The following is an 11,934-nucleotide window of genomic DNA, read 5'->3' on the forward strand; positions in this document are numbered from 1 at the left end:
GAGACTACGATTCATTCATTCATCTGGGAGAAAAACTATTAAATGTGATCAACAGAGGCATATTTACTTTTGAGGATTTTCCTTGTGTTCCACAGGATAAATATCAGTCAAAGCAGGAATTTTTTTTAAAAGCACATTGTGAGTCAAGAATTCTAGGGTGGGGCCACAGTTTTTCATCTTGAACAAGCTTAGTTTTAACTAAATGTCTGGTTGATAAATGGCCATTGTGAATAGCACGGAGGTCAAAGAGCCATGGCCGATAGCCATGGAATCCAGTCTCATCATGTCATGGCGAATAGATGGGGGAACAATGGAAACAGTGAGAGACTTTATTGTTTTGGGCTCCAAAATCACTGCAGATGGTGACTGCAGCCATGAAATTAAAACGCTTGCTCCTTGGAAGAAAAACTATGACCAACTTAGACAGCATATAAAAAAGCAGAGACATTACTTTGTCAGCAAAGGTCTGTCTAGTCAAAGCTATGTTTTTTCTAGCAGTCATATATGGATGTGAGAGTTGGACTATAAAGAAAGCTGAGTGCCAAAGAATTGATGCTTTTGAACGGTGGTGTTGGAGAAGACTCTTGGGAGTCCCCAGGACATCCAACCAGTCCATCCTAAAGGAGATCAGTCCTGAATATTCATTGGAAGGATTGATGCTGAAGCTGAAACTCCAATACCTTGGCCACCTGATGTGAAGAACGGACTCATTTGAAAAGACCCTGATGCTGGGAAAGGTTGAAGGCGGGAGGAGAAGGGGATGACAGAGGATGAGATGGTTAGATGGCATCACTGACTCAGCGGACATATGGTTGAGTAAGCTCCGGGAGTTGGTGATTGTCAGATGTGCTGCAGTCCATGGGGTTGCAGAGAGTCGGACACAACTGAGCAACTGAACTGAACTGAAAAGAGCCAGATAAGAATTCATAGTTATTATTGAACATTATGCACTTTACAGATTTTACAGGTTTAATAGATTAGTAAGCAGAGAAAACAATCTTTTTGCCTATTTTTGAACTATAGAACTTTCTAACAGTGTTTTATTTTTTTAACCTTGAATGAGCCATATAAATAATTTTATATCAAAAATATTGCTCTTCAAAATGGTTTGGAATATTTGATCAAATATTCAGAAAATGGTAGAGCTTGGGATTTACTTCAATGGATCTGAGCTCAATTTTATGTAAAAAGAATTAAGTCAACACAGAGACCTGACTGAGCGACTGAACTGAACACAGAGACCACTCTAATGGATGTTTTACCAGTTGAGGTAACTGGCAAAAATATCAAAAACAGAAAAAATGTCATATACTGTTAACATTTTCATGCACACAACCATACACTATTTGGGAGAAAAATTATTCATGTTTATAAAATCAGGAGTAGATTTCTGTGCTTAAATCTTATAATTTATTTGTGGCAATAATCTATATTTTACAAATACATTACAGTGCAAGAACACAAAGACATAAAATAAATTAGAGCTCTTGGTTCTGAATCTTTTATTCCTTTGAAAACCTCTATCATGTGTGTTGAATCATATTTTAGATTTAACAGTTAAACATACATAAGTAATAACATTCTTGTAAATATTGTAGAAAACACAAAGATGTGATAAGATTTCTGTCTGGAAAATGAGCACAGAGTATATTATTAACGGAAATGATCAGACCTGGGCTTGAGTGATGAAAACCTCCATTCCCCAAAAGCAAGAACCTTACTAAACACAGGTGAGTGTTCATTTTCCAAAGCAAACAGAACTAAGAAGGTGTGGTTTGCTACATTAATTTTGTCAGCTTATACACATCCCTCACTAAATCTTTCAAAAATCCATTTTAATGACAGAAAGCAAGAACATCCCAGTTGCAGTATCACAGAAGCACCTGAACCAGAAAACGTGAGGTGTAATGGTATAAATGTTAGCAGTGATCTGAATCCTGAAAAATACCAGTTTTATGCAAAATTCTCTTCTTACATAACTTCCATGTTCTGTATCCTAAGGCTACACTTAAGAGTGAGTCCTTCCTGCCAATGTGGAGAACACTCTCTCATACTTTTCTCCTTCTTTCCCCCAAACTTCCTGTGGAACTCTGGACCACTGCAGTAATTCTGTTCATAAAGGACAATTTCTTAATCCTGTTCTAAATGTCTGAAGTTGCGTATACAAGTAAATTCATCACTAATTTCCCCTACTTCTCTAAGATCCCAAGACTGAACCACATGCCAATGGGAATCTCAGAACCTATGCCTCCCCATGTTTATTTCTCACAAAGGGAATATTCTCACTAGTTGAAAGTCACTAATTCAGGTTGAGAATTCATCATGCTCTATAGAAAGCCAGAATTCATCATGCTCCCTACAGACAAGGGAGACAAGGTTCTGGGACACAAGGGAGAAGTGGTCTAAAGAGCCGGTCCTCACTATGGTAAGAAAAGGAAAAAATAAGAAGTTGATAACAAACGCCCCAGGCAGAAAACTTAGAAGCCGAGAACTAAAGGTTTGCAGGTTCCCTCAGTCCAGGCATTTCAGGAGGAAAAGCAGACACAGCCCCAGACCCAGGACAGGACATGTACCTGAGAAGCTGCCATCTCCTCCTCTTCTTCCTCCTGCTCTGCGTCTTCTCTGGGGATGTTATGCAGCGAACGTATCTCTGCATCGTGAGAAAATACCTTCAAAGGCATCCGCACAGCTCTTAAACCTGCAACTACTTCACCACTACAGACAGAAGGACCTTGAAAAGCTGAAAAGACTCACCTCTCCTGTCCTCTGTCTCAGGAGAGATTCAGGAACAATCACTTCCTACCTGGAGACCAGTCTGTGAACTAATTTCTTGATTGTTCTCTCCCCATAGAGAGCTCCTAACCCTCTGCTCACACAGATGATGTGAGTTGACTTCCCGGTCCAAATCCAGCTAGACCAACCCTGCGGCCTCTTCTTGGACTGAAACCGGGCCTCAGCTCTCACAAATGCACCAGGAGCCGCGTCCTTATCCCGGGCCTCCCCTTAGAATCCCCTGGAGCACTTCCTACACACCACACTGATGCTCCCACAGGACCGAGAGCACTCTGTGGGGAGGGCACCGGGGAGGCTATCCCTTAACACTGGTCATGTGATATTGATAGCAAACCAGGTTGAAACCACTTAAAAGATTCTTTCTGAACCACTTCAGTGAATATGAGCCCCTCGAGGTCAGGTCCCCACCCTAAGAAGTTATGAATCTGCAGGTCTGAAGTGGGGCCATGAAATGAGTCTTTAGCAAATTCTGTTTGTTCTGATGCTTCTCCCCCAAGACCCACACTCAGGAGCCCTGAGCTTCAGCCCTCACACTCAGCACAGCTGAGACCTCTCAGAAGGGGAGGGTTTAGGGCAGGAATTTCTTAGGTCAAGGTTAGGACCAAGCAGAGAAAGTTCCAGTACTTGGTGTTCAGGCCTTTATAAGACACCCTGGGTGAAGTGCTGTGGGCTCCCCAGGCTGAGTGTGGATGGGTCTATTCAAACCAAGGGGAGCAGGAATCTGGTGAGCACTGTGAGGGTGGCATTGAAGTGGGGAGCCTGTGAAGTAGAACCTGGGGTTCAGCAAGACTGCTGATCACAAGGTGGGTGGTTGTCTAGAGCAGGTGCTCACAGGACTGGCTGGTGTGAGTTCAAGGACCTGCAGATGCTGCTCCCCAGACAGATGCTGAGGCAGCAACAGCATGGAGCAGGTCAGGGGAGCACTCAACAGTACTCTGTATAATCCTTATTGGAACCATCACAATGTCCCAGCAGTTACAGAGAGGAGGGGAAAGTACAAAGGAGAAATGATGGGAAATATCCAATTATTTGAGGCGTAAAGGCAGTAAGGAAACTAATTGTTACAGATATCATCCCTCTGTGCTAACAAAGAGTTTATTGTTAGGTATTCTTCCCTGCAACCTTAAATCGGTAGGTTGACACTTCATTCATTACATTCCGGCTTTATCACAAGAAACCATCAGTTTTATTAACATGTACTATCACACATAGAAAGAATAAAACCTTTTCCAATCCACTGTGTAACTGATTAAATACAGATTACAAGCATAAACAACGATATTCATTCCTCTGATACAATGATCTCAGAACTGTGATTTCTACGGTTACAAAATGGAGGCTAATCATTTACAAATGAAACAAGATGTACACTAATTACATGACTTTTCTGAGAAGGGTTTCCATACATTTCTAGGGTATCAGAGGTATCTTTATTTGAAACATGTCAACTAATATTCATGACATCTGTTGATATTATAAAGCTACATCAAGAGTTCAGTGAACTGTCAGTGTATTTTCCTTAAAATGCAAGTGACATAACTATTGAAAATGTGCATCTTACTTTAATATGTGGAATTACTCCCTGGACACTTACTTCATGGTGACCTATAGGGATGTTTGACAAGAATGACTAACACCTCCATTTAAATGTTCAGTGTACATGCTACATCACTGTGTCCTTAATCTCCTAATGGAGAATAAATATAAATGACTTCTCTCTAGGATAGATGGCCTTCTCTCATCTTTGAGTAGCAATCATCAAAAATGTAACTTTGCATACACACTAAAAATGAAGCATAGCAGCATGGAGTAATTTGAGAGTTCAATAGCATATCTTGGTTTTCAAATAATCACAAATCGTGTCAATATAAGCAAAGATATATTGCTAATATTTGTACATTTCTAAATACCAACCCTTCATCTTGTGACCCATACTAACATATCAATTTTCTATGTTTTAACTATGGATTACTATCTACAATACTTCTCCTGAAGAGAACTTCAAAAAACAGGATTGATGAAATGCTTTCTAGTGTGCAGGCTTCCCTGAAAGCTCAGTTGGTAAAGAATCCACCTCCCACTCCAGTATTCTGGCCTGGAGAATTCCATGGACACAGTCCCTGGGGTTGCAGAGTTGGACACAACTGAGCAACTTTCACTTTTTCTAGTGTGCAATATCTGGTATTTATTTAGATTTAACTTTCTTTAAATACTTTTCTACATTGTTTTATGTCATTTCTTATCTTTCTTAAATAAACCGTCCTGTATTTTCTGAAGTGTATGTTTAGGACAAACCTCTTCCATCACTTATTTTATTACTAGAGTTTCTCTCCAGTACGTGCTTTCTGATGTTTAGTAAGGTGAGAGCTCTGGTTAAAGCCTTTGCCACTTTCCTTACATTTATAAGGTTTTTCTTCCAGTATGAATTCTCTGATGTTGAGTAAGATGTGAGTTCTTGATAAAGGCTTTCCACATTCTTTACATTTGTAAGGTTTCTCTCCGTTATGAATTCGCTGGTGTTGAATAAGACTTGAGTGGTGACTGAAGGCTTTTCCGCATTCTTTACATTTATAAGGTTTCTCTGCAGTATGAATTCTCTGATGGTAAGTAAGACCTGAGTGCTTGCTAAAGTCTTTGCCACAATCCTTACATTTATAAGGCCTCTCCCCAGTATGAATTCACTGGCGTTGAGTAAGAGTTGAGTTCTGACTAAAGGATTTCCCACATTCTGTACATTTATAAGGTTTCTCTCCAGTATGAATTCTCTGATGGTAAGTAGGACCTGAGCACTGGTTAAATTCTTTGCCACAATCCTTACATTTATAAGGCTTCTCTCCAGTATGAATTCGCTGGTGTTTAGTAAGAGTTGAGTAGTGACTGAAGGCTTTTCTACATTCTTTACATTTATAAGATTTCTCTCCAGTATGGATTACTTGCTGTTTAGTAAGACATGAGTGCTGTCTAAATGCTTTGCCACAATCCTTACATTTATAAGGCTTGTCTCCAGTATGAATTTTCTGATGGTAAGTGAGACCTGAGCACTGGTTAAATTCTTTGCCACAATCCTTACATTTATAAGGATTACATTTATAAGAGAATTTATTCATTCTCTCCAGTATGAATTCTCTGGTGCTGAGTAAGATTTGACTTCTGATTAAAGGCTTTGCCACACTTTTTACATTTATATGTACCTATAAAAGGTTTCCATCTTGAATGAATTTTCCTGTGTCTACTTAGACTGGATGAGTTAGTAAAGGCTTTCTCACATTTCTTACACTTGTAACTTTTCTGCGGATCCTGAATATTCTGCTGTTGAGTAAGATTTGAAGACTGATTAGAACTATCACTATATTCACAATTATAAGTCTTCTCTCCTGTATGTGTACTCTTCTTTAGTGGAAGACCTGATGCTTGATAAAAGATATTCCTACATGTACTATTTTTAGAATCCTTGTCTGAAGATTGAGGTCCCTGATGTTTCATAGGGTTAGAGTCTTGTTCAATTTTAGATCCAGTTTCATTGCATGAATAGCTTCTCACTCCATCGTAAATATTCTTGTAATTATTGGGGGTAGAGCTCTTACTTAAGGCCTGATTCGTGTTGTTACATGTGAGAAGTTGTTCCATATTAACCATATCATGATGTGTATTGAACAATGATGGTGGGATTAACACTTTCCCATTATTATCAACATTACACACTTTGGAACAGAGAGAAACTGTCTGTTGGTGGAAGAATAATGACCCCTTGCTCACAGACCCCTCAAATTGATTATATTGTGAGTTTTCCCCATCATTTTTAAATTTCTGGTTTTCAGACGTGCTTGAATGTATGTGTAACTGAAGCCTGTGTTCAGAGTGGTTTGAATGAGTATTTGCAGTAGAGACTGGATGACTTTCCAGATTTTCCACATTCACCTTCAGAGAACGTGTATGTTTCAAAAAATGATAACCCCATAGCTCGGGAGAGAGAGACAAAGGGAAGAAGGAAGAGGCCTTTGGCTCCTCTTTTTATCTGTTTCTCTGCCCCGGGTCTGTCTTATGTAAATCTTATGTAAACAAAGAAAAAAAATTGTTTGCTTTACCTGAGGTTCTCACTCCAGTCCTCAGACCTTCCTTTGTTCTATTTTCGCGGGCTTTCCCTTCCAGGTCTTTTAGCCACCTCCATTTTAGACTCTTTTTCCCTACTCTAACTACCTAACATTGTGTTTTAACTAGTAAGTCTTAGCATTACAGAGGACAGTATCTCTTAGTTTTCTTTTTATTTCTGAGCATTTTCTGAAAAATTCTCGATCACTGAGCTTATTCAATATATAAGGGCATTTTCTAACTCCTAAAGAGCTGAAATTGCATCCCCATGTAAACTCATCATGGCATTTCCCCTAGTTCCCTAAGATCCCAACACCGAACCACATCCCAATAGGAATCTCGGATACCAGTGTCTCTCCGTGTTTCTCTCTCACAAAGGGAATATATTCACCAGTTGAAAGTCGCTAATTCATGTTGAGAATTCATCATGCTCCATAGAAAGCCAGGATACAGACAAGGGAGACAAGATTCTGGGACACAAGGGAGAAGTGGTCTAAAGAGCCAGGCTTCACTAAGATAAGAAGAAAAGGAAAAAAATAAAGAACTTGATAACAAACACCCAGGCAGAAAAGTTAGAAGCAGAGAACTAAAGGTTTGCAAGTTCTCAGTCCAGGCATTTCAGGAAGAAAAGCAGACACAGCCCCACACCCGGGATAGGACACGTACCTGAGAAGCTGACATTTCCTCCTTCCTCCTGCTCTGCGTCTTCTCTGGGGATGTTACGTCACAAACTCACATCTGCATCTTGAGAAAATACCTTCAAAGACATCCATGCAGCTCTTTAACCTGCAACTGCTGCAGGGAAAGAGAAGAAAAAGTTTTCCTGTTTCCCTCACCCTTTTCTGAGCTCCTTCTCGACTTTCTGTGTTCCCAATCTGTAATGGGGAATCAAGACTAACCTGATAATGCTAATCACATCCTGGTGCTCTACACTATTTGCAGATCGTCTGGGCTAGTTCTTCTCCTTCCTTTTCAAGTTACAGAGAACAGTTCACGAGAGACAGTGGACCCTGCTTCTCTACTACCTTACCCACCCTAGGAAGGTTGTGAAAGAAACGTAAGAGGAAGACCCCCATTCAGAGCCCTGAGGGGAAACCTCACACCTGAGACCTCAGGAAGGGAGGGTTTAGGGAGGGAACTTCTAGAAGCAAAGAAGGTCAACCTGATTCCCTGGGGAGGGGCTCTTTCTAGGATGGGTGTGGTGGTCCAGAGCCTGCCTGTACCCTTGGGGTCTGGGAGGGGAGAGGTGAGTGAGTGGTGGGAATCACCTGGGGGTCTTGGGTTCCTGCCAGGCTTTACTTGCAGAATTCTTCCCAAAGGTCTCCCCTGTCCTTAGTTTTGTTCACCCCCCTCTGCAGCCTGGGGACACAGGTTTTCACGAAATGATTTGCTTTGTGACCACCTCTCTGCAGGCGTGGCACCTGCAATTTCAGAGACCAGGAGCCTGGAGGCATTTCCATCCCCAATTTCTTGGAGAGGAAACCAGGGGCAGCAGGAGGCCTGGCGAGATGCAGTCCAGGGCGACTGAGCGACTGAACCGAACTGAAGTGAGCAGGACCCGCTAGGTTCACAGTGCGTTTGGGCGGAGCCAAACGCCACTGAAAATGATGCCCTGAATGCTATCTGATGACCAACCAAGGAAGTAATGTTCGGTGTTCTGATAAGTTGCATTAAACATGATTTAACACCTGAGAATGTTGCTGCTCTACTTCCTGTGTGTGTTTTTCTAGGTTTTATGAATCAACTGCTCCAGTTCGTTGTCTGCTCCATTTAGAGAGCTCTATTTTCCCACATCTTTAAAGCATAATGACCAAGGAAAAATTAAAGATAGAAGCATATTCATCTTTCTCATATTATATATTCTAAAAAATATTCAGTCTGCATTCACCAATACCAAGTTTGTAGAAGATTTATTTCACAGTAGAATTCAGAATAAAGTATAGACATTTCCCATATACCTCTTGTTCCCACATGTGGACAATCTCCCTACTTAGCTTTCCCCACCAGAGTGAGCATTTGTTACCACTGATGAATCTACATGGGCAGTAAATAGATCAACTCTCTAGTTTACCCCTGTGTTCCTCTTTTAGGAATGTGCACTCCATACCTCTAGATAAATGTTTAGTAACATGTGTCCATCATGACAGTTTAACACAAATTATTTCATGGTCTGGAAAGTTCTCTAGACTGAGGATATTCATAGTCCCTCCTTCGAAACCCACAGTAATCATGGACCTTTTCAATCTCTTCTATATTTCTTACTAGATTCCCAGGTGACTGAGTGGTAAGGAATCTCCCTGCCGATGCAGGACATCCAGGTGATGCAGGTTCAACCCTTGGGTCACGAATATCCCCTGGAGGAAGAGATGGCAACCCACTCCAGTATCCTTTCCTGGGAAATCTATGGACAGAGGTGAGCCTGGCAGGCTACAGCCCCTGGGATCACAGATACTCAGACACAACTGAGCACATATGAACATTTACCTACACCAAAAAGCCATATTGTAAATATCCTACTTTTTGTAGCATTTTCAAATGGGCTTCTTTCACTTAGTAATGAAGGAGGAAACAGAGAGAGCTGGACTCTGTCTTAGGCCAGGCTGTGAGCATTAGGCTACACGCACGGTCACCCTCCCAGTGGACTCTTTACTTTGCGCCCCGGTGTCTGTAGAAATGGCACACCAAAGGAAAATCAGATCCCACCCCGCCCCACCCCCACCCCCCCGCCCCAAAAGCCTCAGTACTTGTACTAGGACTCTGTTGCCTAAAACAATATGTTAATTATCTCTGTAACAGAAGAAAGTGGTAAATTCCATTCTGTTTATTGGGATATGACCACAGGACTGTTGATAAATATCCACTGTTTATTCAGTCCTGTGACACATGAATCATGGGTTAACTTTGATCCTATCTCTCTTTTACCTTCTCCAGACTAGTTTCAAGGAATTTGGGGAGGTGGGTTTGAGCAAGTACACTTAGGGTATATAAAGTTTTCACAAAAACTGTTCGGGGTCCTTGGCTAAGAGGAGACTCTGCCTTGGCCCCACCGGTATAATAAACTGCACTCCACTGCACTGCATTGTCCTTCTGAGTCAGTTTGTTTTCCAGAACACATGGCTACAGCCATAAAATGTACGGAATGTATTTTATGCCTTGAAAGCTTAACATGCAAAAGCTTAAGAACTACCTCTGTGCCTATATTCCTGCTCAGTAAATAAGTTCATCAATACCATATTTTAAATTCCATACATATCTGTTAAGGCAATATTTGCACAAATATAGAGATCAGACATGGACACAGCAGGAGAAGAAGAGGGGGACCAATTGAAAGGGTACAACTGACATATATACACCACCATGGGTAAAACGTTGGAGAAGACTCCTGAGAGTCCCTTGGACTGCAGGGAGATCCAACCAGTCCATCCGAAAGGAAATCAGTCTTGATATTCATTGGAAGGACTGATGTTGAAGCTGAAACTTCAATACTTTGGCAATCTGATGTGAAGAAGTGACTCATTTGAAGAGCCCCTGACGCTGGGACAGATTGAAAGGGGGAGGAGAAGTGGCCGACAGACGATGAGGTGGTTAGATGGCATCACTGACTCAATGGACATGAGCTTGAGCAAGCTCCAGGAGTTGGTAATGGACAGGGAGACCTGGCCTGCAGCAATCCATGGGGTCGGAAAGAGTCAGACACGACTGAGCAACTGAACTGAACTGATGATTAAAATAGGTAGCTGGTGGGAAGCTGCTGTTTACCACAGGGAGCGCAGCTTGGTGCTCTGTGCTGAGGAGAGGGGTGAAACGGAGACCACGGGAGGGAGGGCCAAGAGGGAGAAGATTTACGTATACTTCCGGCTGATTGATGATATCATACAGCACAAACTAGCACAACATTGTAAAGCAATTATATTCCAATAAATAAATAAATATATATATATGTCTCAAAAGGAAAAAAAGCTAAACAGACTGGTCACCCGGTGGTGGAGAATCCATCTGAGACTGCAAGGGACAAGGGCTTCATGCCTGGTCCAGGAATACTCCACATGCTGTGGGGAGACTAAGCCTGTGCCCCACAGCTGCTGAGGCTGGGCGGGGCAGCTTGCTCTTTTCCATGGGAAGGAGGCAAAAGAAAGATGCTCACCACCGCTAAAGAATAAGAAATGCAGAACAAAGCTACAGGGATGTATCAAGGCATGCCAGCCAGAAGAACAATGAGCAAAAAGCCCACTAAGAATATCATAAACGCTGAAGGGGCTTGGAGATCAGGGAACCTCCTACATTGCTGGAGGGAATGTAAGCTGGTGCAGTCACCTGGGTGGACAGTGTGGAAGTTCCTTAAAAAACATAACCGACTGACATTTAAGGAAATGAATTCCATGAAAAGTAGATTAATCAACAAATTGACAAGTTTTATAGTTTCTAATAAATCATCTGCAATTCTGAAATGACCAGCTTTGACCTAGCATTTTTAAATTCTCTAAGTTAAACATGTAAGAGTACACATACACTGACATATTCTTTCTTGGGTTTCTCACTGCTAACATGTTTACTTCAGATATTTATATCTTGTATTTAATGTGTTATATAAATCATATTATGTATATATCTTCAGATATTTATATATTGCATTCAAAGTATGTGAAAGCCATGAGAAAACAGCTCCTTTAAGCCTTACAAGACACATGTGCTAAGAATGATACAGGGTAAGATTTTATAAATCTTGGTTCAGAATTTTCCCATCATGGCTGTTGATTATTCTTTTTGTGACTTTGTTAAACTTACATTTGCTTAAATGAGCCCCTGAAAAGTTTTAACTAACAGGACAACAAACGACAATTGCAGCAGGTGAGTTTATGACTCTAGGTCCTCAGAGAATTCACAGCAAGCCTTGAGGGCCCCTGAGGAAGGTCAAGGCTAGAACCAGGCAGAGAAACTTCCAGTACTTGAGGTTCAGACCTGACCCTGGGTGAAGTGCTGTGGGTCCCACAGGCTGAGTGTGGAGGGGTCCATTCAAAGAAAGTCGAGCAAGATTCTGGTGAGCTCTGAGGG

At 41.5% G+C, this 11,934-nt stretch overlaps 1 protein-coding gene across 1 annotated transcript in view; it reads right to left on the reverse strand.

The window, feature by feature from the left end:
* LOC122692415 (zinc finger protein 345-like) overlaps positions 1-11,934 on the reverse strand; it is a 564,572-nt gene that overhangs the window by 529,251 nt on the left and 23,387 nt on the right. The window lies entirely within an intron of this gene.

This window comes from Cervus elaphus, chromosome 4, assembly GCF_910594005.1.
Source record: "Cervus elaphus chromosome 4, mCerEla1.1, whole genome shotgun sequence".
Classification (NCBI taxonomy): Eukaryota; Metazoa; Chordata; class Mammalia; order Artiodactyla; family Cervidae; genus Cervus; species Cervus elaphus.